This window comes from Balaenoptera musculus, chromosome X (assembly GCF_009873245.2).
Source record: "Balaenoptera musculus isolate JJ_BM4_2016_0621 chromosome X, mBalMus1.pri.v3, whole genome shotgun sequence".
In the NCBI taxonomy this organism is placed as follows: Eukaryota; Metazoa; Chordata; class Mammalia; order Artiodactyla; family Balaenopteridae; genus Balaenoptera; species Balaenoptera musculus.
In genome coordinates, this window is record NC_045806.1 from 100,081,289 (window position 1) to 100,106,885 (window position 25,597).

Genomic DNA, 25,597 nt, shown 5'->3' on the forward strand with positions numbered 1-25,597 from the left:
AGGACGTGGGGGACATGCCCCCGGCTAAGAAGTCAGCACTGCACAGCCCTGCCTAGCGAAACCCTGACCAAGTCTTCTGTCATTTCAAGAGAAGCTTAAAATCCTGATTTTTATTGGGCTCTTTGGTTTTTCAACGTTGGTCCCTAATTCAATTGCTTTTTAAAATACTGTACAGGCTGAAGCACACCCATCTAGGGCTGAACTTGACCCTGGACCCCTAGCTTGCTCCTTCTTCTTGGTTACATGTACCCAGTGCTCCCCAGAGGTTCGGGAAATTTTAAAACAAGAGTTAAATATGCTGGACTTCCCTGGTGGCGCAGTGGTTGAGAATTCGCCTGCCAATGCAGGGGACAAGGGTTCAATCCCTGGTCCAGGAAGATCCCACATGCCGTGGAGCAACTAAGCCCGTGCACCACAACTACTAAGCCTGCACTCTAGAGCCCGCGAGCCACAACTACTGAGCCCACGTGCCGCAACTACTGAAGCCCGCCCACTCTAGGGCCCGTGTGCCACAACTACTGAGCCCACAGGCTGCAACTACTGAAGCCCGCAAGCCTAGAGCCCATGCTCCGCAACAAGAGAAGCCACCGCAATGAGAAGCCCGCGCACTGCAATGAAGAGTAGCCCCCACCCGCCGCAACTAGGCAACTAGAGGAAGCCCACGCACAGCAGCGAAGACCCAATGCAGCCAAAAAAACAAAACAAAACAAAAACAGAAACAAAAAAACTGGGCAAGGTTCTCAAGAAAGAGCAAGGCAGGGATGGCCTCAGGGACCCAGATAGGGCACACCAAGGGATTATGACTGGCTTTGCCTTGCTCTTCTTTGCTCAAAAATTCTCAACTTCTCCCTCATTCTTACTGCATCAAGTCACAAGTTCCTTTCAAGGCTCTCCAGAACACGACTCCACCCCACCTCACCAGCCTTATATTTCATCATGCCCTGTGTCTACCCCCCATTCTAGTTGGGCCAGTCTCCCTTGAGTTCCTTCAGACATGTCCACCCCCTCTCACCAAATGTCCTCTCTCCCTACGTAAGTCCCACCCACCCTTTAAAGCCTTGCTCACATCCCACCTCATTTATGAAACCTCCTCTGTGACATGAAACAGTAAAATGCTTTCGAGCTCAAGGGGTGGTGTCAACCAGACCCCGGTTCAAATCCCACCTCTGCCATTGACCAGCTGGGTGATTTACCTAACCTCTTTGAGCTTCAGAAGGTGATAATAGTGCCTACCTTACAGAATTTTTGAAGGTTTAAGGAAAATGATGCAAGAAAGTATTTAACGCTCATAAGTGCTCAATTAAGGTGAGCTTATTATTATTATGGCTGACCTTCTTCTCTGTAAGTGGTCCAGCCCTTACGCTGTCTCTTCTGAGCAAAACACCACTGGATTCCATGCAGTCCACGTCTGCTCAGACTGTGCCCCAAGCATTAGTCTACCTCAGCCTCCAGCTTGCTTTAAAGCATCTTAAAGTTCCAGGAGCATGTTGGACGTAACATCGAACTGACACAGGCCCAAAGGGGACACTGAGAGAGTTGCACAAGTAACACCACACTGGCTCTGGAACAACTCAGCGAAAGTCCCTCTCTCTAGCAAAGGCAGGAATGCATGCTGGGAAGACAAACACGTAGCCAGTCTCCGTGGCAGACAGCTGCTTCAGCATCTGAAACAAATCTCTCTCCCTCAGACACACACACACATACCACCACTGCCACCACCATTACCTTCATATTCCCAAATCTCTGCGCCTCGCCTTTCCTTCTGATGCTGAAGATGACACATGAAGCCAGTCAAAGGCCACTCTCTTTGCATGAGTGTATGACAGGGAACCCAGACAAATGGGCCACACTGCAGGTGTGCTCTTTGGCTGGGACTACATGGAAATCTCATGCCCCATCACAGGAGCCAAGATGGTCTCTGCTGGCTCTGCCCCTCCCCCCATGTTACTCCACCTCCAGTCAGCCCTACCCATCCTCTGATATACATGATAGCTGGCATCCCTGGGCACCCGTGCCAGCGGGTCTATTCCGCTTGCCACTTTCTCTGTGCTTAACAAGGGCCAAAGTAAAAATATCTTCATGTACCGTTACTCCATGCTTCAAGTCACTCCATGCTTTGAGGGACTCCCTCCCAAACAAAGAAACAGGGCACAGAAAAATGTTACTGGGCTTCCCTGGTGGCGCAGTGGTTGAGAATCTGCCTGCCAATGCAGGGGACACGGGTTCGAGCCCTGGTCTGGAAGGATCCCACATGCCACGGAGCAACTAGGCCCGTGAGCCACAACTACTGAGCCTGCGCGTCTGGAGCCTGTGCTTCGCAACAAGAGAGGCCGCGATAATGAGAGGCCGGCGCACCGCGATGAAGAGTGGCCCCCGCTTGCCTCAACTAGAGAAAGCCCTCGCGCAGAAACGGAGACCCAACACAGCCAAAAATAAATAAATAAATAAATAAATAAATAATAAAAATAAAGGAATTCCTTTTTAAAAAAAGTAAAATAAATATCCTTTAAAAAAAAAAAGAAAAATGTTACTACTGGAATGCCACATTCTTTAAAAAGCAAACAAAAAACTCAGAACTGGAGAAATCCCAACTATATTATCCCCAAGAGTGGTTTTCTCAGCATGAAGACTGAGCCCTATCCCTGCACAAGTTTACGCTCTCAACAGCATGAAGTTCCAAAGTTAGATCAGAGGCAGGTAGAAGAACAGGGCAAAATGGGTCTGATCTTTGAGACCTTATTCTCAATCTAGAAAAGACACAGAGAAAGTGAAAAAGTCCAAAGGGTAACCAGTCCTCATGCTGGAACCCGGTGTTCCAATAAAACTCACTCCTCGGAGTTTAGCAGCATTCAAAAGTTCTCCGGTAGTGGCTGGCTTTTAAAAAAATCGCAAAATGCAGGAGACCAAATGTAAAGAAGATGCGAGTCCCAAGGACCAAGACTACCTGATTGCCCCGCATTCGGGGATGGCAGTTTCTCCTACAGCATGGGCCTCTCCAACTTGCTTCCTCTCTGGAAGCAAGCTCAGGACCCCAACCCAAGCTCAGGACCCCGTGACCGTGGGTGGGCCCTGCTACCCCAGTCAGATTGGGAACAGTTTTATTCCACCCGCGCTGGAAACCTCAAGCGAGACTCTCGACAAATCCCTGAAGCCAAGGACCGGGTCACAGTTCGGCGGGGGCGGCGGCGCCCTGCTGCTGATTAATAATTGGATGAATGCACAGGAGCAGGGGAGGAAGCGGAGCGCCCGGCCCTTGGCGTGTGGACCAAACAGGAGAGGGCACCTTCAGTTCCCGTTAGCGGGATGCCACCGCCAGCGTACCCCAGGGGAATGCCACGAGTGACCTCGGCGGGAGCAGCGGCCAAAGCGAGCCCTTGAGTGGGTGCCAGAGCGCCCCCTAGTGCGGCGGCAGGACCGGGGGACTTGCGGCAAGGTCTAGGGTGAAGGGAGAGGACCAGGGGAAGAGCCCAGGCGCATCTCTGGAAACTCTGACTCTGCAGGGGCTGGCGGAGCGACCCGGGTCTCCTGAGCATCCCCTCCCCAATCCCCGCCGAGGGTCCGGAGTGGCCCTGTCTGCAGGCACCCAGCTCCCGTAGACCAGGCCGGCCGGCCAGCCGGCCGGCTGGCCGGCCGAGACGCAGCGGGACGTGGCTGCTGCTCTGCAAGCAGAGCGGAGGGCATTTACCGGGAGCTTGGGAAGCCGCTGTGTCTCCACTCTGGTCTCCGCTGGGGTACCCGGACTGCCGCTGCCGCCGCCTCTTTCCAGTCGCCGCAGTCTCAACCTGCAAACCTCCCAGTCGCTCCCTGCGACTGTAGCCCGCGAGGCCAGCTGTTGAACGGCTCGCGTCGAGCGCACGGGGCGCAGAAGCGTCCCCGCCGCATCCAAGTCGGCGACGCAGGCGCGCGTCCCGGTGCCAACGCCCCGTGCGCCCCTCGCCCCCCTGCGGCCCTGGCGAGCTCGCGCAGCCGACTCCCGGCTCCAGGCTGCCGACTCCCGGCTCCCGGCTGCGGGCTCGCCCGCCGGCCGGCCCTCTCGCTCCCCTCTGTGGGCTCTCGCCAAGTCAGTTGCCTCCCCTCGCGGGCTCCGCCCCCCTCGCTGCCATCCCTCAACTTGCCCGCAGGACCAATGGCAACAATAGACTAGTCCCGCCCCTTCGATTCCCCTGGGGCCAATCGCCTTCTCCTGAGGACCCATTCAAGTAACCCCGCCCCTCTCGTGAGGCAAAGCCCCAGCCAAAGTTTATCCCACTGCGCTGTTGCTCTTGACGGTTGCAAGGCTTTGCCAGGCTCCCCGCCACCCCCCACCCCTGGACGGAATTACAGTGATTTAGAGGCTGCAGCCCACCTGGTCTGCCGACCTCCACACGACCTATTTGCTTTGAATAAAGTAGTATAAGAAAGCGAACAGGGCTTCCCTGGTGGCGCGGTGGTTGAGAATCTGCCTGCTCAATGCAGGGGACACGGGTTCGAGCCCTGGTCTGGGAAGATCCCACATGCCGGGGAGCAACCGGGCCCGTGAGCCACAACTACTGAGCCTGCGCGTCTGGAGCCTGTGCTCCGCAACAGGAGAGGCCGCGATAGTGAGAGGCCCGCGCACCGCGATGAAGAGTGGCCCCCGCTTGCCGCAACTGGAGAAAGCCCTCGCACAGAAATGAAGACCCAACACAGCTAAAATAAATAAATAAATAAATTTATTTAAAAAAAAAAAAAAAGCGAACAAGAGAGGTACCGTTATCCACCTCATCCCTGAGGCAGGACTGCTGAGAAATGTACACGCGCTCGGCCAGCACTTACACATCACAGGGTCAGCAAGAACCTCGAAGGTCATCGACTGACTCTATCCTCGCACTGGTTGTTTTTGCTTTGGGCTTTTGGTTTTGTTCTCCCACGTACAGGGTCCCTGCCCTCTAGTCTGAACAACTTCCAATGACAAGGACTCACTGGCTCCACAGACCACCGCTTGGGTCTCTGCCTCGTGGCTTGAGGCTGAGTGAAACCGGCCCTCTGGTAACTTCACGCAAAGCCAGCTTTGCCCCTCTTCCCCATGGTGGTCCAACAATTGGAAGACAAGTCTTCCGGCCCCACAATTCTTCCAGACTAGAGTCTGCTCCAAAGACCTGGGTTCAAGGCTCTGCTTCGAGTTTAAGCCAATTCCCTTATATCTTCAAAAGTAGAAAGCAGGAACTGAGTCTAACCTCCCCCGGCCCCATCGCCCCAATCCCAGGGCACAGACGCTTCTGCCTGATCGTGTCCCTTGTCCAGCCACTAGACTCTTCTACTCTAGCTTCTTAAGGATGGCATTTGCTTTCCTGACTGCCATATCACATGGTTGATGCATATTAGATTTATTGTCAACTCACCCCGGGGCTATTTCTCACTGCTGCTGCTACCACAAGGGTCTGTTTTCTACTTGGTTAGCTGGTAAATGTCATTGGGTTTTGCTTGGGGGCGGGGGTACTAATTTCACTCTCTTCTACTGAGACCTCTTTGCCTGCTCATTCCGTCCTAAATCTCTCTCCAACTCTGCTTGCTACCACTGCCTTGCTCCGGCCCCCATCCTGTTTGCACAACTACCAAAGAGCCTCGTAACGGGGCCGCTTGCCTCTAGCCTTGCACCCTCCTGGGTGGCCTTCCAAAGATCCTCTCCTTATCCATTTTACACCAGAAGCCAGAGTTGTCGCTAAAACACAAATATAATCATGCCACCACACTCCAACTTCAAAGCCCATCCCAGCTTCGAATCCTTTTCTACTTCCTTTCTGCCCTCCTTTGCTTTCAGGATAAGATCCAAAACCCATGGCAAAGCATATAAAACCCTTGGTGATCTGGCCTTGCAGCCTCATTTCCAGTGGTTCCACCTCCACCACAGAGCACTCTACACTTCAGATCAAAAACTCCCTGTTGTTTCTCAAATGAGCCATGGTCTCCAACACGTCTATGCCTTTGATACAAAGTCTGGAATAACCTGCTTCCTACCCTCCTAATCCTGACCTACAACACACTGATGTATTTTTTTTTTATTTAAGTATAGTTGACTTACAATATTGTATTAGTTTCAGGTGTACAGTAAAGTGATTTGGTTTTATATATATATATATATATATATATATATATATATATATGTATATATTCTTTTTCAGATTCTTTTCCATTATAGGTTATTACAAGATATTGAATATAGTTCCCTGTGCTATACAGTAAGTCCTCGTTTATCTATTTTATATACAATAGTATGTATCTGTTAATCTCAAACTCATAATTTATCCCTCCCCCCCCTTTCCCCTTTGGTAACCATAAGTTTGTTTTGTATGTCTGTGAGTCTGTTTCTGTTTTATAAATAAGTTCATTTGTATTATTTCTTTAGATTCCACATATAAGTGATATCATATAATATTTGTCTTTCTCCGCCTGACTTACTTCAATTAATATAGTAATCTCTATGTCCATCCATGTTGCTGCAAATGGCAATATTTCACTCTTTTTATGGCTGAGTAATATTCCATTGTATATATACACCAGATCTTCTTTATCCATTCATCTGTTGATGGACACTTAGGTTGCTTCTATGTCTTCGCTGTTGTAAATCACACTGGTGTATTTTATTCATTCATTGAATCACATGTTTATATGGGGGGCATAAACATGTGATTTTAAAAAAATATTATTTGATCCCTCCATCAGGTGCTTCCAAGTAGAATGTAACAATTCTGCTTCCATTCACATTGCTACACAGACAGCAGGCCACCGATTGCAATGATTGGTTTGGACTTCATCTCATCCAAATAACTGAAGGGTTGGTGGAGACTGAGACCGGGATTTTCTTCCTTGCCAAGTATCATTAAGTAATAATCAAACTTACTCCATTAAGGTTGGCAGTTTGAAGGCCAGAGGTTGTGGCCCTTTTCCTTCATGTTTACATTAACTTACAAAAACCCAGCTTGTTAAAGTGTTCTGCGTGTGTGTATGTGCTTATCGTGTGAGTGTGTTGGGTCCTTTTTTCTTTTGCTTTTTCTTTTTTTTTAAGATCAGGATAAATTAAACCACATTGTACACCTCCAACTTACACAATATGTGTATATGTTAATTATATCTCAATAAAAAATGTATATACAATAAGATCAGGACAGCAATTTGTGACATATTATAGGTGTTCATGTTTCTGGGTCTGAAGAGAAAGCACATGAACAGGACTGTATGCTGTAAAAATGAATCAACTAGAATCACACAATTACAGAACTCCAGTGTTAAAGGGGGCTTTTAAGCTAATGTAATCAAACCCCACCCAAGATGCTAGAATGACTGTGTGGGCAGTTTTTCAGGTTCTTTACAAAGTTCTTAGCTCCCTGGCCTCTGAAAGCAGGCTTTGTTCTTACCGCTAAAATATATGGCTTTGCCCAGCTAAGTGCTTTGAGGGGCACCTGCAATGCTTCTCTGTCCATTTTTTCCCTCTAGGGTTAGATGTGTCCTCAGGACCTCCTCTTTCAAAATGCAGATCGCACTTGGAAGATCCACATGCTAACGTTTATTAGTTATCAACCCTTAGTATAAGGTAAGCAGCATAGCTTAATAGGAAAAAAAAAATTTAAGGTACCTGTACAAACAGCACTTTTCAAAGTGTTTTCATTTATTTTGTTGTATTTGATCCTCATAGTAACCTGAGTAAATATCTTGATTTCCATTTTACAGGGGGGGAAGCTAAGACTCACCTAGGTTAAATCATTCCTCAGGGTATTTGAATTCCAGCTCTGCTATTAACCTTGGACACATGACCATGCCACTCTAGGCCTCGGTTTCCCCATCTATAAAATCAAATGAGATGCTTTCCAAGGTTTCTTTCCACTCTGTCTCTAATCCCTTGTCTCCTGCTGGCTGAGATCAGGGAACTGGGGGCCTGGGCATTTTCATGGTGGCAGGAAATAATTTTGGCACTAGAGATACATTTTGGAAAGGACAAGCTCTGGTGGAATGCCAAAGCTGACAGCATGAGAGCAGTGAATACTAGAAGCAAGGCAATCTGAGAAAGGAAAGACAAGGGGCCCTGAACTCCAAACCCACCGACTCCCTAGCTCTATAATACAACCACTGCCATTCCAACTGTGAACTCAACATTCCAACTTATTTGCTTTAGTGATTAAAGAATCTTCTATGCAAATCTTAATTAAAGTCTGCTTTGGCAAACTATTTTATCATATTCAGACATAATTACCACAATAAATTACATAAAGAAATTTATTGTGTGTCCCCTGCTTATTCCACATAGCAAAAGGGCCAAAAAGAAATTGCAGCCGAAGGAAGTCATTTGGAAGGAAAACCAAGAGGCAAATAGATACATTCTAATAATTTATGCAAGTCCAGCAGCGGCACACTCCCCATCCCCCGCTCACTCATTTGCTGAGGACTAGAAGAGCACTGAGACACAGCTAATCTAAGGGCTATGTGTTTGCTTAATCTTACCACGAAAATACAGGCTTTACGCCTAATATAAAAGGAATTTAAGATGCCGGGTGAGAGTGGTGATCTTTAAACTGGTTGTGCAAGAAACTGAGAGTTAATTCCTAAGATGATAAGCCTACTTAATAGTCTGTTCTTTTTGGAGTGATTAAAAACATGTTTAATTACAGTAGAATCAGTTTTGGCTTCCAGACATCTAATCACTTTTTCAGTAAATGGCTCTAAAGTCAGAATAAATAACACTAACCTACTTCACTGAGTTCTTACAAGGATTAATTAATTGATTTTAAAGGGTTTCAGAAGTTTTATAAAACAGTGGCCTAGCAATCAGGAGACCTAAATTTAGTGCAGACTCTGCCTTTAATAGCTGTGTGGCCTAGAGTGATTGATTTTTTTTTTTTTACATATTGCAGTCATTTATTTCTATAAAATGTCCAGAAAAGGCAAATCTATAGACAGAAAGCAGATTAGTGATTGCCTGGCACTAGTAATAGGAGGGGCACTGACTGCATATGGGCAAAAGGGATCCTTTGGGGGCGATGGAAATGTTCTAAAACTAGATTGTGGTGGTGTTTGCACAGCTCCATAAATTTGCTAAAAATCACTGAATTATATATTTTCAAATGAATGAATATTATGACATGTAAATTAAAACTGAATGGAGCTGTTTTAAAAAAAAACACATAAATAAAAGGTTAGTCATTAAATACATTCAACTGATTATGGGTGCAGGGAATAAAGCAAAAATGAGTAAACAAATGAAACAACAGATATACCTTTTGAGGCTCAAATGATGAGACACGAACTAAGGAGTTTAATTCAAACTTCTGCACTAAGAGTTTTATAGTTTTAGGTCATATATTTAGGTCTTTGATCCATTTTTAGTTAATTTTTGTACACAGTGTTAGGTAAGGGTCCAACTTCATTCTTTTACATGTAGATATCCAGTTTTCCCAGCACCATTTCTTGAGAAGATTGTTCTTTCCCCATGGAATGGTCTTGTCACTCTTGTCAAAAATCATTTGACCATACATGTGAGGGTTTACCTCTGGGTTCTCTATTTGGTTTAATGGGTCTATGTCTGTCTTTATGTCAGTACCACGCTGTTCTGATTACTGTAGCTTTGCAGTAAGTTTTGAAATCAACAAGTGTGAGTCCTTCAGCTCTGTTATTTTTCAAGATTGTTTTAGCTATTCAGAGGCCCTTGAGATTCCATATGAATTTTAGGAACTGTTTTTCTCTTTCTGCCAATAAATGTCATTTGGATTTTCATAGGGATTATATTTAATCTGTGGGTCACTTTGGGAAGTATTGATGTCTTAACAATATTGTCTTCCAATCCATGACCTTGGTTTGTATTTCCATTTATTTGTGTCTTCTGTAATTTCTTTCAGCAATGTTTTGTGGTTTTCATTGTATAAGTTAATTATATAACTTACAATTGTATAAGTTAATCTTTGGTTAACTCCTAAGCATTTTTTTAATTTTTATTTTTTTAATAAATTTATTTCTTTATCTTGGGCTGTGTTGGGTCTTTGTTGCTGCATGCGGGCTTTCTCTAGTTGCAGCGAGCGGGGGCTACTCTTCATTGCGGTGCGGGGGCTTCTCATTGCGGTGGCTTCTCTTGTTGCGGAGCACAGGCTCTAGGCGTGCGGGCTTCAGTAGTTGTGGCTTGCGGGTTCAGTAGTTGTCGCTCGTGAATAGAGTGATTGATTTTACTTCTCTGGGGCTCGGTTTCTCCAGCTGTAAAACGAGGGGGAATTGGGCTAGATAATCTCTGTACTTTGGGTCTAACATTGTAATACTCTAGGACTCACCATCATTATATCCTTTTTTTTTTTTTTAGTAGCTTAAAACAGCAATAATCTACTTTTGGTTTTCCAGTTTTCCTAAAATTGGATTCCTGGAAAATTTTCCAAAATGTCTGCCTGTTCCCCAGACACAGTCACTTAGGCATACTGACCCCAACAAACCTGTCCAAATATGAATAGAGCAAAAATATAATAAAGATAAAGAAAGAAGGGAAAATAGAATCTAGACTTTCACAGTCATGAACAAGTAAACAGAAGCCATTTCTTAGTAACTGCAGACCCACACTTTTTTTCTTCCCAACTTTTTTCCATGCTTTTCTTTTCCAAGGATTTTATTACTCTTCCTCTTCCCTAAAATGAATCTGGGGCCCTCATTACCAGCTCTAAAAACACTATGACTATTTGTAAGAGGACTTGAGAAGAGATGTTTTAAAAGGAAAATGACATTATATGGAGAGGAAGAAAAGCAGAATACAAAATTGTATGTACAATATAATCTCAACTAGGCTAGAAAATAGTGCATATGTTGAGGACTGTATGGCCATACACCAGAAAGTTAACAGGCTGGTCTTTAGCTGGCAGGATCCAGAGTTAGATTTTCCCCTGCACTTTAGCTTTTTTTTTTTTACACATTTTTTTACATTTAATGAGCATGTATTATGCTTGCTAAAGATTATATAATATATATATTACATATATGTACGTATATATGTATAGTTTGTTTTTAACAAAAGGAAGAGAGTGACTCCTTTTTATAAGACGCATAGAGGCATAGAGTAGTGGTTAAAATGGTGGGATTTAGAGCCTAAGTTCTTCAACCCCTGTGAGACTCTGTTTCCCTTCTATAAAATGGCAATAATACTAATAAAGGACCTACTTCATAGAGTTACTTTCCAGATTAAATAAGCTACTCCATGCACGTGTTTAGAGCAATGCCTGGCACCATTATTAGCAATTATTTAAAATGTTAAATATTTACTGGAAATATAATATGTGCATATGGTGAAAAAAAAAGTGCAGAAGACTTTAAAATAAAAAGTAAAATGAAAAAGTAGAAATACTTTTCCCCTCTTTAACCCCCCAGCCTCACTCCTAGAAGTAACCACTGTTTACAGCTTCTTACGTATCCATCCAGAATTTTTAAGGGCAAAGGCAAACATATATCCTCTTTTTCACACACACAAACACACACACACAGGCAGGCACACGCAGAATCATAGCATATGTGCTATTTCTCACCTTGGTTTTTCACTTAATGATCTCTTTTGGAGATCTTTCCATAGCAGAACATCTAGATTTACTCCTTTTTTATTGTGATAAAAGACACATAACATAAAATTTACCATCTTAACCATTTTTAAGTGTACAGTTCAATAGTGGTTAAGTATATTGACATTGTTTGTGAAACAGATCTCTAGAACTTTTTCAACTTGCAAATCTGAAACTTTGTAACCACTAAACAACAACTCTTCTTTTCCCCTTTCCCCCAGCCCCTGGTAACAACCATTCTACTTCCTGTTTTTATGAATGTAGATACCTCACAGAAATAGAATCATACAGTACTTGTCTTTTTGTGACTGGCTTATTTCCCTTAGCATAATGCCCTCAAGCTTCATCCATGCTGTAGCATGTGACAGGATTTCCTTCCTTTTTAAGGCTGAATAATACTCCACTGTGTGTACATACCACATTTTAGTTTATCCATTCATCTGTCAGTGGGCATTGGATTGCTTCCACCTCCTGGCTATTGTGAATAGTGCTGCTATGAACATGTGTGTACAAATATCTCTTCGAGACCCTGCTTTCAATTCTTTTGGATAAATACCCAGCAGTGGGATTGCTGGATCGTATAGTAATTCTATTTTTAATTTTCTTGAGGAACCTCTATACTGTTCCCCATAGCAGCTGGGCCACTTTACATTCCCACCAACACTGTACAGGGGCTCCAGTTTCTCCACGTCCTGGCCAACAGTTGTTATTTTCTGGGTTTTTTTTTTAAATTAAATAGTAGCTCTTCTAATGAGTGTGAGGTGATTTTCTCCTTATTTCTAACAGCTACACAGTGTTTTGTGATGTGGGAAAACCTCTATCAATGGACAGTTTGTTTGAGCCTGGTCTTCAGCTATTTCAAATAATACTGCAATGAATACCCACGTATCTTTATATACATGTGGGGTATTTTTTTAGCAAAGGAATTGCCAGGATAAAGTGTATGTGCTTTTTTGATAACTTTTGATTATAAAATAAGTTCAGAGTTAACAGAAAAGTTGCAGGAACATCCATGTTCCTTTCACTCAGCTTCCCCAATTGTTAATAGTTTATTAATTTGCTTTATCATTTCCTTTCAATATATATGCATATTTCTCTTTGTTTTCTGAGCCACTTGGGAGTAAATTTTAGCCATGATCTTCCTTTAACCCTAAATACTTGAGCATGTGTCTCTCAGAACAAAATATTTCTCTTCCATAAGCACAGTGCAACTATTAAAATCAGGAAATTAATACTGATAAAATACTATTATCTAACCTACAGAAAATATTCATAGTTCTCCTATTGTACAAATAATATTTTTTGTAGCAAAAAGAATTGGTTGGGGGGGGTGGTTCCAGGATGTAATTCAGGATCAGATATTGCATTTGTCATTTCTATCCGGCCTCCTTTAATCTGAAACAGTTCCTGAGGCTGTCCTTGCCTTTCATGACCATGACATTCTTTTCATTATTTATTATTATTTTTGGGAAGCAATCACAAACTTACAGAAAAGTTGGAAGTACAATACAGAATGTCCTGGATTTTTCTTCCTGAACCATTTGAGAGTAAGTCACCAACCTGATGCCCCATCATCTCTGAATGATTTCGTGTGTATTTTTTTGCCCAACAAGGATATTTTCCTATCTAGCTATGACACCACCATCAACATCAGGAAATTCACATTAATAGATTACTAACATCGAATCCTCAGGTCCCATTCAAGTTTCACCAGTTGTCCCCAAAGGCTCTATTATGGCAAAAGGATCTAGTTCAGACCCATATGGTGCTTTTAGTTGTCACGTCTCCTCCATCTCCTTCAGTCTGGAAGAGTTCCTTGGTCTTTTGTTGACTTTCAAGACCTCGACACTTTTGAAGACTACGAGCCAGTTATTTTGGAGAATGTCCCTCAACTTGGGTTTGCCTGATGTTTGCTCATGATTAGATTCAGGTTACATACCTTTGGCAGGCCTATGACAGAAGTGACACTGTACTCTTCATTCTGTCAGGTGGAGCTCGATTTCAGTGTGTCCTATTACTGATGAGTTCGCTCTGATCACCTGACTAAAGTGGTATGTGCCAGGCTTCTCCACTGTGAAATTATTCTTTGTAATTAATAAATATTTTGGGGGCTTCCCTGGTGGCGCAGTGGTTGAGACTCTGCCTGCCAATGCAGGGGACACGGGTTCGAGCCCTGGTCTGGGAAGATCCCACATGCTGCGGAGCAACTAGGCCCGTGAGCCACAATTACTGAGTCTGCGCATCTGGAGCCTGTGCTCCGCAACAAGAGAGGCCACGCACCGCGATGAAGAGTGGCCCCCACTTGCCGCAACTAGAGAAAAGCCGTCGCACAGAAACGAAGACCCAGCACAGCCAAAAAATAAATAAATAAATAAATAAATAAAATTTTTTTAAATGCTTAAAAATAAATAAATAAATAAATAAATATTTTGTGAGGAAGTCCTTTGAGACTATGTAAATCTTCCATTTCCCATCAAACTTTCAATCTGTTCACCTGTTTATTTATATCAGTATAGACTTATGGCTTCCTCTTTTATTCAATGGGTTATAATCCATTACTATCATTGTTTACTTTGATGCTCAAGTTGTCCTACATCTGACAAGTGGGGACTCCTTCAACCTGGCTTCTGTGTCCCTTTAATGTGTCCCCATCATTTTTTGTGCACTTCCTTACTTTCTGGCACAAGATGGTCCAGGTTCATCTCATACTTTCACTTATCCAGTCCTGAAATCAGCCATTTTTCTGAGAAGCCTTGGTTCTCTTTCATGGAAAATAGTATTTAGAAGCCAAATCTGGGCACTAGGTGTGGATATTGCTATCGGTGTGTTGCCTCTCCCTGGCCCTCTAGAGGCTTCTTTTATACTCTTTTACTCACATGCTTATACACACACAACACTCACACATAATATATCTATATCTATATCCATATCTATCTATCTATCTATCTATCTATCTATCTATTTGGCCATGAGTTCACTCTGCTATATCCCAGCCAACACCATAGGGTTCATTCTAGTTTTCTCCCTTTCCATATTCTGAACATATTTTCTCATTTTATCAATCCCCCTTATGTAATTATGCTGGGAGGTTTATTTTTCATTTTTAATAATAACTACTATTTATTGACTGCCTATCATGTGCCAAGCACTGTTCTACCTGCTTTACAGCCAAAATTTTATTTAATTCTCAGTATACCTTGTGAGACAAGCATGATTATCCCCATTTTAGAAAGGAAATTGAGGCATAGCGAGGGTAATTTGCTCAAGGTAAGATAGCTAGTTAAAATGAAGCCTGGTTCAAACAAAGATGTAGATTACCTCCTAAGCACCATACTATTCTTTTTCTCTCCTTTTTTTTTATTGTGGAAAAAACACTTAACATGAGATCTACCCTCTTAACACGTTTTTACGGTTACAGTACAGTAATCTGTAAGCACGATGCTGTACAGCAGATCGCTAGAACTTAGTCATCTTACATACTGGAAATTATATACCCTTAAACAGCAACTCCATATGCCCTGTTCCCCCAAACCCCTGGCAACCACCATTCTATTCTATTTTTCCACAAAGTTGACTATTTTAGATACCTCATCTAAGTGGACACATGCAGCATTTGTCCTTCTGTGACTGGCTTATTTCACTTAGCATAACATCCTCAAGGTTTATCCATGCTGTTGCATATGGCAGATTTCATTATTTTTTAAGGCTGAATAATATTCCATTGTACATGTATGTATATACAGATATATGCCAGATTTTCTTTATCCCTTCCTTTGTCAATGGGCACTTAGGTTGTTTCTATATCTTGGCTATTATAAATAATGCTGCAACGAACATGGGAATACATATATCTCTTTGAGATCCCGATTTCAATTCTTTTGGATACATACCCAGAAGTGGCATTGCAGGATCATATGGCACTTCTATTTTTAATTTTTTGAGGGAACTTCATACTGTTTTCCATAGTGACTGCACCATTTTACATTCCCATCAACAGTGCACAGGGGTTCCAATTTCTCCACATCCTAGCCAACGCTTCTTATCTGTTGTCTTTTTTGATAATAACCATCCTAACAGATGTGAGGTGATTTTGATTTGCGTTTCCATCATGATTAGTTATGTTGACAGTTTTTTATATACTTGTTGGCCATTTGTGTATCTTCTTTGAAGAAAAGTCTACTTAAGTCCTTTGCCCATTTTATAATCTGATTATTTGATTTTTTTTTGCTGTTAAGTTGTAGGAGTTTCTTATATATTTTGGATATTAACCCCTTATCAGATATATGGTTTGCAAATATTTTCTCCCATTCCATTCGTTGCCTTTTCACTCTGCTAATTGTTTCCTTTGCTGTGGTGAATCTTTTTAGTTTGATGTAGTCTCATTTGTCTATTTTTGCTTTTCGTGCTTGTGCTTTTGGTGTCATATCCATGAAATGATTGCCAAGACCCACGTCATGAAGCTTTTCCCTTATGTTTTCTTTTAAGAGTTACTGTATCTGGTTTTACATTTAAATCTTTAATCTATTTTCAGTTGATTTTGTGTGTGTTGTAAGATAAGGGTCCAATTTCATTCTTTTGTATGTGTATGTCTAGTTTTCCCAACACCATTTGGGTTTGTTGTTATTGTTGTTTTAAATTTTTAAATTTTTGATTTTTTACTGCTTTATTTTTTGATGTTTATAAATTTTTTTCTTTTTCTTTTTTCCCTTAAGTTATTACAAAATATTGGCTATATTCCCTGTGTCCCGACACCATTTGTTGAAGAACCTATCCTTTACTCACTGTGTACTCTTAGCACCCTTGTTGACTATACATGTGTGGGTTTGTTTCTGGGCTCTCAATTCTGTTCTACAGGTCTATATGTCTATTTTTATGCCAGTACCATACTGTTTTAATTACTGTTGCTTTGTAATGTGTTTTGAAATCAGGATGTGTGACGCCTCCAGCTTTTTCCTTCTTTCTCAAGATTGCTTGGCTATTCACAGTCCTTTGTGGTTCCATATGAATTTTAGGATTGTTTTTCTATTTCTGTAAAAAATGCCATTGGGATGTTCATAGGGATCGCATTGAATCTATAGATCACTTTGGGTAGTATGGTTATGTTTCTCTAAGATGGCCCTCAACAATCCCTGCCTGGTGGTATTCATCCACTTGTGTAATCACCTCCCCTTGAGTGTGAGCTGGATCTAGTTAATCACTTCTAATGATAGACTATAGCAAAAATTATGGGATGTCACTTCCAAGATTAGGTTAGACTTCTGTCTAATTCTCTCTCTCTCTCTCTCTTTCTCCCTCCGTCCCTCATGTGCTTCCTCTCTCTCTCTCTCTTCCTCTCAGGGAAGCTAGCTGCCCCATGGAGAGGCCCACGTGGCAAGGAACTGAGGGAGGCTTCTGGCCAAGCGCCATGGAGGAACTGAGGCCCTCGGTCAACAGCCCGTGAAGAACTAAATCCTGCTAACAACCACATGAATGTGCTTGGAAGCAAATCTTCCCTCAGTTGACCCTTCAGGTGGCAGCTTTGTGAGATACTCTGAACCAGGGGCACCGAGCTAGGCTGTGCCCAGATTCCTAACACAAAAAACTGAAATAATAAATGTTTGTTGGGAATTCCCTAGTGGTCCAGTGGTTAAGGTCCCATGCTTCCACTGCAGGGGGCACGGGTTTGAACCCTGGTCAGGGAACTAAGATTCCCGCATGCCGCATGCAGCCAAGAACTAAATTTAAAAAATTTTAAATAAAAATAAAAAATAAATGTTTGTTGTTCTAAGCCACTGAGTTTCGGGTAAATTGTTACACAGAAATAGATAACTAGTACAGTAACCAATCTCCCATTTCCATTGTCACCCTCCCTGACACTATGTCTGCTCTCCTTGCTTGGGGCCTCTCATTCTCCATCACCAGCTGCTCCCCTACATAGATTTCCTCCTCATCCTTCTCAGGCTCTGACTCCCCACACCAGGCCTCTCTTCCATGATGACACCTCCATCCACCTGTTTGGACTCTGATCTGCCCTCCACAGGGACACCTCCTCACCCTGCTGGGTCTCTGACACCCCAGTGTGCACCCCCATACTCCCCACCATGGATGCCTATCTTGCTCTGCCTCACCCAATGGCTTTAGGACTGGATTTTTCAGGAAGGTGAGGCAAAAGGATAGGGTATGTGCATTTTGATTTTTAATATATATACTGTCAAGTTATCCTCCAAAAATCTTACATCAATTTACACTCTAAAAAAAAGGGACTTCCCTGGTGGTGCAGTGGTTAAAACTCCGCGCTCCCAATGCAGGGGGCCGGGGTTTGATCCCCGGTCAGAGAACTAGATCCCACATGCATGCTGCAACTAAGAGTTCACATGCCACAACTAAGGAGCCCGCCCACTGCAACTAAGACCTGGTGCAACCAAATAAGTAAATAAGTAAATTTACACTCTAGTCTCTCTCCCTCACCCTGTCCTTTCCTCGTCTCACAGGATGCTGGTTGGTTTTTCCTTCCTAGTACTGTTTCTAGGTCTCATCCCAATGAAATGTCAAATGGTTCAACTCTTCTTAAAACCACCTGCTGGGTTTCTCTGTACTGGCATGTCTAAATAGAGAGCATTTTCCTGCAAATCCTCTTTTACGCTCACTGACAGTTATGGGCTTCCAGCCTTGGTCAGTGGGTTGTAATGCAGAGAACTATAAAGGAGGAAAAAGAAAGTATTTGTTTATAAAGAAGAGCAGTATGCTTTCCAACAGTTTGTGACAAGGATGCACATTCAAATTGTAGACCTACAGGAACTTTTTCAAAATGTTACCTTGCCCTTTGTTAAATTCTGAATTAGTACATATCAAGCCAAGAAGGAGCTATTTCTTTCTCAGCGCATCTTTTAGCTTTCAGGTTGCAATTTGTGCACATATGTGCATTTTCTCTAACTGGAGCTCTAGCTATTCTGGTTTTATGCCTCTGTCCCTTAAGGTAATACATATAATTAATATTTATAAAGCACTTTATGAAATGCAGTTAATTCATCCCATCCTTACAACAGCATTATGGGTTTGAAATTTCTGCCTCTATTTAACACATGGGGAAAAACTGAAACTCTCAGGGTGTGACTTACCCAAGGTCACACAGCTAGTTAGTGACAAAACTGGGGCTGGAACTCGTCTTCTGACTCCAGACCCTGAGATCTTTCTACTACATTGGGCTACCTCTCTGGGTTCTTCTCCTTCAAAGAAGTGTTCTTGAAGACTTGAGCTCCCCTTCCAAAGTGGAGCCTGAATCTGTAGGAACCTCTGCCCAGACTGGTAGACTCAATTTGGCCAGGCTAAATCAGTTCTTTAGAAGTGATTTGTCCTAGGATTTACCTGCAGCTCTTTATTGCATCCTTAAAATACAGTTTTTTAAAAATGTCTTGGGGATACTAAGATTATTACTCACTGAAAAAATACAAATAAAAAGAAATTGGTTCTACTCAATACTCTGTAATGGCCTATATGAGAAAAGAACCTAAAAAAGAGTGGATATATGTATAGATATAACTGATTCACTTTGCTGTATACCAGAAACCAACACAATACTGTAAATCAACTATACTCCAATAAAAATATTTTAAAAATTAAAAAAAGAAATTGGTATATTAGCCAAAAAGAAAAACAAAAAAACCCCAAAATGTTCATCAATAACACCATGTTGGGGACTGGTTTTGCTGTTCAGTGGTGAACTTTAATTTAAGAAAATAAACCAGATGCCATTGAAACAAATTAAATGTCCTTCAAAGGGGACTGGTTAAATAAATTGCAGTACAAGGAAATACTATATAGATGTTAAAAAAGAATAAGGCAAATCAATATAAAGGTGTGATTTCCAAGCTATACTGTTAAGTGAAAACAAATAAAGACAAAAAAAAAACAGTGTGAATAGTACCCTGTCATTTGTGAGATATATATATATATATATATATATATATATATATATATATATATATATATATATACACATACACATATACGTAGAATAATAGAATAACTCCAGAAGGATACACAAAAAAATTGAAATACTGAATGTTCCTGGGAAGGACAAATGGGTGACAAGGGTAGATGGAGACTTACTTTTCACTATCTCTTTATGCCATTTCTTTATACCATCTGAATTTTACCATATGCCTGTATTACCTGTTAAAAATATTTTTAGTTATATAGTGCTTTACAATTTTTAGAGTATTTTTAAATATATGATTTTACTTAAAATACATGTAATTCAAGGTAGTAAATCTTATACCTTTTTCATAGAGACCTTCAAACTGGTTTCTGCCTTCAACCTACTTTCCAGCTTCCCCCTCTCCAGTCCCTGCTCACTCCAGCCACACCTTAGAGAAGAGTGATCTACACTCTTCCTCTCTCCTGCCAGCAGGGCCTCCAGCTCCACTCTCTCACTCCCTTCTAATTAATGTAACTAGGCATTATGTTCCATAATTACATGGTTTGTCAGTGAAATCAATAGTTGCCTCCCTTGCGACAATGACATTTTAGCTCCATCAATCTCCCCAGAGCCCAGCAGCTTCTCTGGGCCAACAAAACTCCCAAGATTATTAACATGTTCCTCGACTCTCACTCATTTTCATGCATGCAAGTAAACGAGCAGAATCTCAAGTCACATGATTTAATACACTCTACCCATGATTATCTGGAGATAAAATTACTATCAAATGTATATTTTAAGACTTTATCTAGGTATAGTTTACATATTACAAAATCCAACATTGTATGCTTATGGCTCTGTGATTTTTAGTAAATGTATAGAGTTGTATTTTTTAATGATGTATTTTTTATGTATTTTTTTGATGATGATCTTAAGAACCTAACGTAAAATATCCTAGATCATATTAGGTTTCTGACATGACTCAATTTCTTTCTTCTGGCCTCAACTCCCAAATTTGTTCCCTGCCCTACTCCTTAATGGAAGAGATCTAATTCTATTGTTCCTTAAAACCATAGCATGTCTGAATTGGAAGGGCCCTTAGAAATCAACTAGAGATGGGAAACTAAGATCCACATAGGGCACATGATTTGCCTAAAGTCATATAACAGGTAAGTGGCAGAGTCAGGACTAAAATCCAGGATTCTTGCTCCTAGCCCAATAAACTTCCCATTACAGCACAGAGTCTCTTCTCTTAAGTACTGCTAATGTCCTGGAAATCAATACATCAACCACCATCAATAAATTAATCCAGCTAAATCTAAAGATATGATGATGGAGGAAGCGCTTGGGTTGAGGTGGGTCTAGAGAACAGGTAGGAAATATAAGCTCTTTCCTTCATGACCCTTCTGGGTGAATTTCTTTCTTATTATGTAGCACAATTAACCAAGAAGATAGGCTCTTTTCTGCACAGAGAAGGACCTTATAGTTACCAGTCAAGAGAATCAATTATTATTATTACTCTTATTATTATTGCATTTTCTCCAGCATATGTTAACAAGATGAAATGAAACCAACATAGGCACTGCTTCCTGCTTTTGCCAAAAATTATGCTAAAATTAGCCTCTGTTCCCCATGGATTTGGGCCAGGGAAAGCAATTTCGCTTCTCATTTTGTTTTTCTAGCAATCAGTTTGTAACAATTAAACAACTGGCGAAAAAGCAAGAAGTACCCTGTATATTTTTGTGTGACTGAACCTGAAATTGTTTTCTAGCATCAATTATAGTGGCACTTGGTGTCACCATAGCAGGAAGGACCTTGCCAACAACAGTTTTGAGGTACTGTATATGGCGTTCTGAACCTAAGAAAACTCTAAAGTGTTCAGATTGACATGGAATCACTGTCAACTATTTTATTTTTTATTAAAAGTCATATATTTTCCCCCAGTAATTCCTGTCTAAGAATGTATCCTAAGAAAAAGCAGATATTTATGTACAAAGATATTCATCAGAATTTTTTATGAGTAAAATCTTGGAAATAATTAGAAGCAATTGGAAGTGATTAAATAAAATATGATAATTCCATAAAGGGGAATTTTATGCAGCTATTAAAGTCAACTTTTCAAATATTTTTTTCATTTTTAACAGCTTTACTGAGATATACTTTATATACCATAAAATTCACTGGTTTAAAGTGTAAATTCAAAGCTTTTTAGTGTATTTACAGAGTTGTGGAACTATCACTGTAATCCAATTTTAGAACATTTTCATCACCCCAAAGAGAAACTTATACCTATTAGCAGTCACTCTCCATATCCCCAACCTATAAATTGATAAGAAAAATACATAACTCAAAAGACGACTGGACAAGTAAAGGCAATCACAGAAGAGGACATACAAATGAATACTATACATATGAAAAGATGTTCAACTTTACAAGTGATAAAGGAAATGGAAATCAACACAAGATACAGTTTTCCCCCAATCAGATGGGCAAAAATGAAAAAGATTGATAACATCTGGTACTAGTAAGGGTGGGGGAGAAACAGGCATTCTCAGACACAGTTGGCAGGAGTATGAATTGTTAACAACTGTTTCTGGAAAATAATCTGGCGCCATTTATTTACTCTTTTTAAAGCACATACATACCATTGCGGTCAGCAACCCCACTTTGGGAATCTATCCTATAGGGATTAAAGGACCAGTATCTAAGGATATATGTACAAAACTGATTTGTGCAGGGATTGCCAATTGCAGATCATTGTATACAGTATGATCCCAGCTTTGTGCCGGGCACTGCTCTTGGCACAAGCAATACATGCCTACTTTCAGTCCCCCCAGCAACCCCATGATCGCAGATAATATTCTCACTCTCCATGGGGGAAGCTGGGGCTTGGAGAAATGAAGCAACTTGCTCTGGGTCTTACCCGCAGCTACCAAGTGGCAGAGCCAGCATTCATATCCAGGTCCACCTGGTCCCCAAACCGAGATATCGTCCAAGAATGATAACTTTCTGGTTAGAGCACCTGGAATTCCCTCAGTGGGGGTGGGGCTAATCTTCGGGGACATCGGTTTTTAAGACGCGAAGTGAACTCCTGTCTCAATGAAAGGCATGGAAGTTTGTGAGGCTAGAACTGGGTGAGAAGTAGTAAGTGGGGGACTGGATTGTGAGGAACGTGTAAAATTCATTCATTTATCCATCCAACAAATATTTATTAGCTTTTACTATGTGACAGGCACTGTTTAAAGCACTGGGGGAATCATCAATGAACAAAACAGAGAAAGAACTCTGCCCTTGAGAATTTACATTTGGTGGGGATGACGTAGACAATTAACAAATTATACTTTATATAAAAAAATATACTTAATATACAATTTATTGTATAATATAAAGACAGAGATAATATGTGAGATGGAGAATAGAGCTATGGAGGAAAATTAAGCAGGGAAGGGGGCTGGGAGGACGGGGTTGTTGGAGGGGACACTGTGATTTTAGAAATGGTGGCCAGAAAAGGACTCATCGAGAGGGAAATATTTAAGCAACGATCTGAAGGATGTGAGAGAAGAGCCATGCAGATATCTGGGGGAAGAGCATTCTAGCAGAGGGAACAAGGGACCCACGGTAAAAGCCTATCTATTATGTTCAAGGAGGAACAAGGAGGCCCAGGGGGTGGGACTGAGGGAAGGAGGGGGAGAGGAGTAGATGATGAGGTCAGAGGGACCTGGGAGCCAGACTATGTGTGCAGAGGCTTGCGGGCCATGACTTTACCTTGTCCTCAGAACGAGATGGGGAACCATTGGAGTTATAAGAAGAGGAGCAACATGATGTGACCTACCTTTTAAGAGGGTGTCTGTGGCAGCTGTGTTGGAAATAAATGGAAGGGAGGCAAGGATGGAAGAAGGAAGACCAAATGGAAGGCTAATGCCATGACTGAGGAGAACGGTGATGGCAGCTTAGACCAGGGCGGTAGCGGGGAGATGTAAGAAGTGGTTAGATTCTGAATATATGTTGCAGGTAGAGTCAACAGGATTTGCTGATGATTTAGATGTCAGGTGTGAGAGGAAAGTTTTTGCATGAGAAGCTGGACAATTGGACTTGCTACTTACTGAGATGGGAAGGGACTGTGGGAGGGGCAGGCTAGGGGTGGTACAGACCAAGGGCCCGACCGACTGGTAGGAGCTCACAAGGACAGGCCGCTTCAGAACACCCACCAGCTTCACTCCTTAAACTCTGCTGTGAATGAGACCCAGACCTCTCAGGACTGAAAGGAGCCCTCCTAGGCTCTGCTAGTTTACACTCAGGGATCCCCTGCCAGTGAGGACTGAGGCCGTCTTTTTCATCCTGAGGCGCATCTAACTAAAAGCAAAACAGAAAAGCAACAAATTCAAAAGCCAAAAGTTTCTTATATATCCGTACAGTGAACATAATCAGAAAGCCCAGCACCAGGCATATGGGAGGTGCCACAGGGAAAGGCGTCTGTTGAGGATGGAGAGAAATGGCCTCTCCAGAGCAGAGAGATGGGAAATCGTGGCAGGCAGAATAATGCCACCTCTTAATCCCCAGTGGCTTGCTTTCAGGATAAGATTTAAAGGTTGTGAGCCTTCACCAATTTTTACAGGGGAAGGAGAGTTCATTTCCTTTCCCTGGCAGTTGGCCCTTCCCCAATTGGGAAGGATTCTCTCTCCTTCACTCAGTGTCACTTTTACAGCCTCCTCTGGAGACCTCCTACGATTCCCGCTCTCAGATTTTCAATTTATGCTGACGCTTGTGTCATACGTGAGAAACTTTTAGAGACCCCAACATAATACACAATTGCAGAGCATTAGTACTGCCTGCCTGTTAAGCACACAAGGTCCTCCTGTGCGATGTGCTGACTCAAGTTGTCCACAAGTAGCACACATCTAATCGGAGGCTAATTAACGCTATCCAGAGAACCAAATGCTAAGAGCCACAAGAACAAGACAGAAAACACGTTATGAATTCAGCTCTGCATCTCTTCTGTCTTCCAGGAATCAACAGGCCAGGCAGGAGCCAAGGGTGTTGCCAGAGAGGCTTTCAAACCTCCACTAGCAAGGCCATCATTTCTGCCTTCGTTTCCTATCGCTATTCTGACAAATTACCACAAATTTCGTGGCTTAAAGCAACACAGATGTATTATCTTACAGTTCTGGAGGTCAGAAGTCCTACAATCAGAACACCAGCAGGGCAGCATTCCTTCTGGAGGCTCTAGAGGGGAGAATCTGTTTCCTTGTCTTTCCCAGCTTCCATAAGCCATCCACATTCCTTGGCTTGTGACCCCTTACTCCATCTTCAGAGCACATCACTGCAACCTCTGCTTCCATCGTCACATCTCCTTCTCTGACACTGACCCTCTTGTCTCCCTCTTATAAGGACCCCTGTGATTATGTTGGATAATCCAGGATAATCTTCCCATCTCAGGATCCTTAACATAATGACATCTACAAAGTCTCTTTTGCCATGTGAGATAACAGGTTCCAGGGAGTTTTTGTAGATGCTCTTTAGCAAGTTGAGGAAGTCCCCCCTCTATTCCTAGTGAAGTGAGAGTTTTTATTCTGCATGAGTGTTGCATTTTGTCAAAAAAGTCTTTTCTCCATCTACTGAGATGATCATGTAAATTTTCTTCTGTGAATATGGTGGATCACATTGATTAATGTTGAATATTGAATTATTGAATTAGCCTTGCATCCCTGGAATAAATCCCACTTGGTCATGGTATACGATTCTTTTTATACACTGTGGAAATCTATTTAATAATAGCTTGTTGAGGATTTTTGCATCTGTATTTGTGAGAGTTATCAGTGTATAGTTTTTTGTTTATTGTGTGATATCTTTGGTTTTGATATCAGGTTAATACTAACTTCATAAAACAAATTGAGAAGTAGTCCCTCTTCTTTTACTTTCTAGAAGACATTGGTAGAATTAGTATAAATCCTTCTTCACATGTTTTGTATAATTCTCCAGTGCAGCTATCTGGGCCTGAAGATTTCTTTTCTGGGAGTTTTTAAATGATAAATTCAATTTCCTTAATAGTTATAGGGTTGTTCAAATAATCCTGTGGGTTTGAGAGGGAGTATAGTTGTGCCAACACCTTGATTTTGGATTCCTCGGCTCCAAAACTGTGAGACAATAAGTTTCTGTTGTTTTTAAGCCA

At 41.9% G+C, this 25,597-nt stretch overlaps 1 protein-coding gene across 1 annotated transcript in view; it reads right to left on the reverse strand.

The window, feature by feature from the left end:
- The window catches only part of KIAA1210 (KIAA1210 ortholog), a 148,247-nt gene extending 144,342 nt beyond the window's left edge, over nucleotides 1-3,905 (reverse strand). The window contains exon 1 of the mRNA XM_036839843.1: nucleotides 3,686-3,905. The gene's annotated coding sequence lies outside the window, so the exon portion shown is untranslated. The remainder of the gene's footprint in view (nucleotides 1-3,685) is intronic.
- Between the last annotated feature and the right edge of the window lie 21,692 nt (nucleotides 3,906-25,597).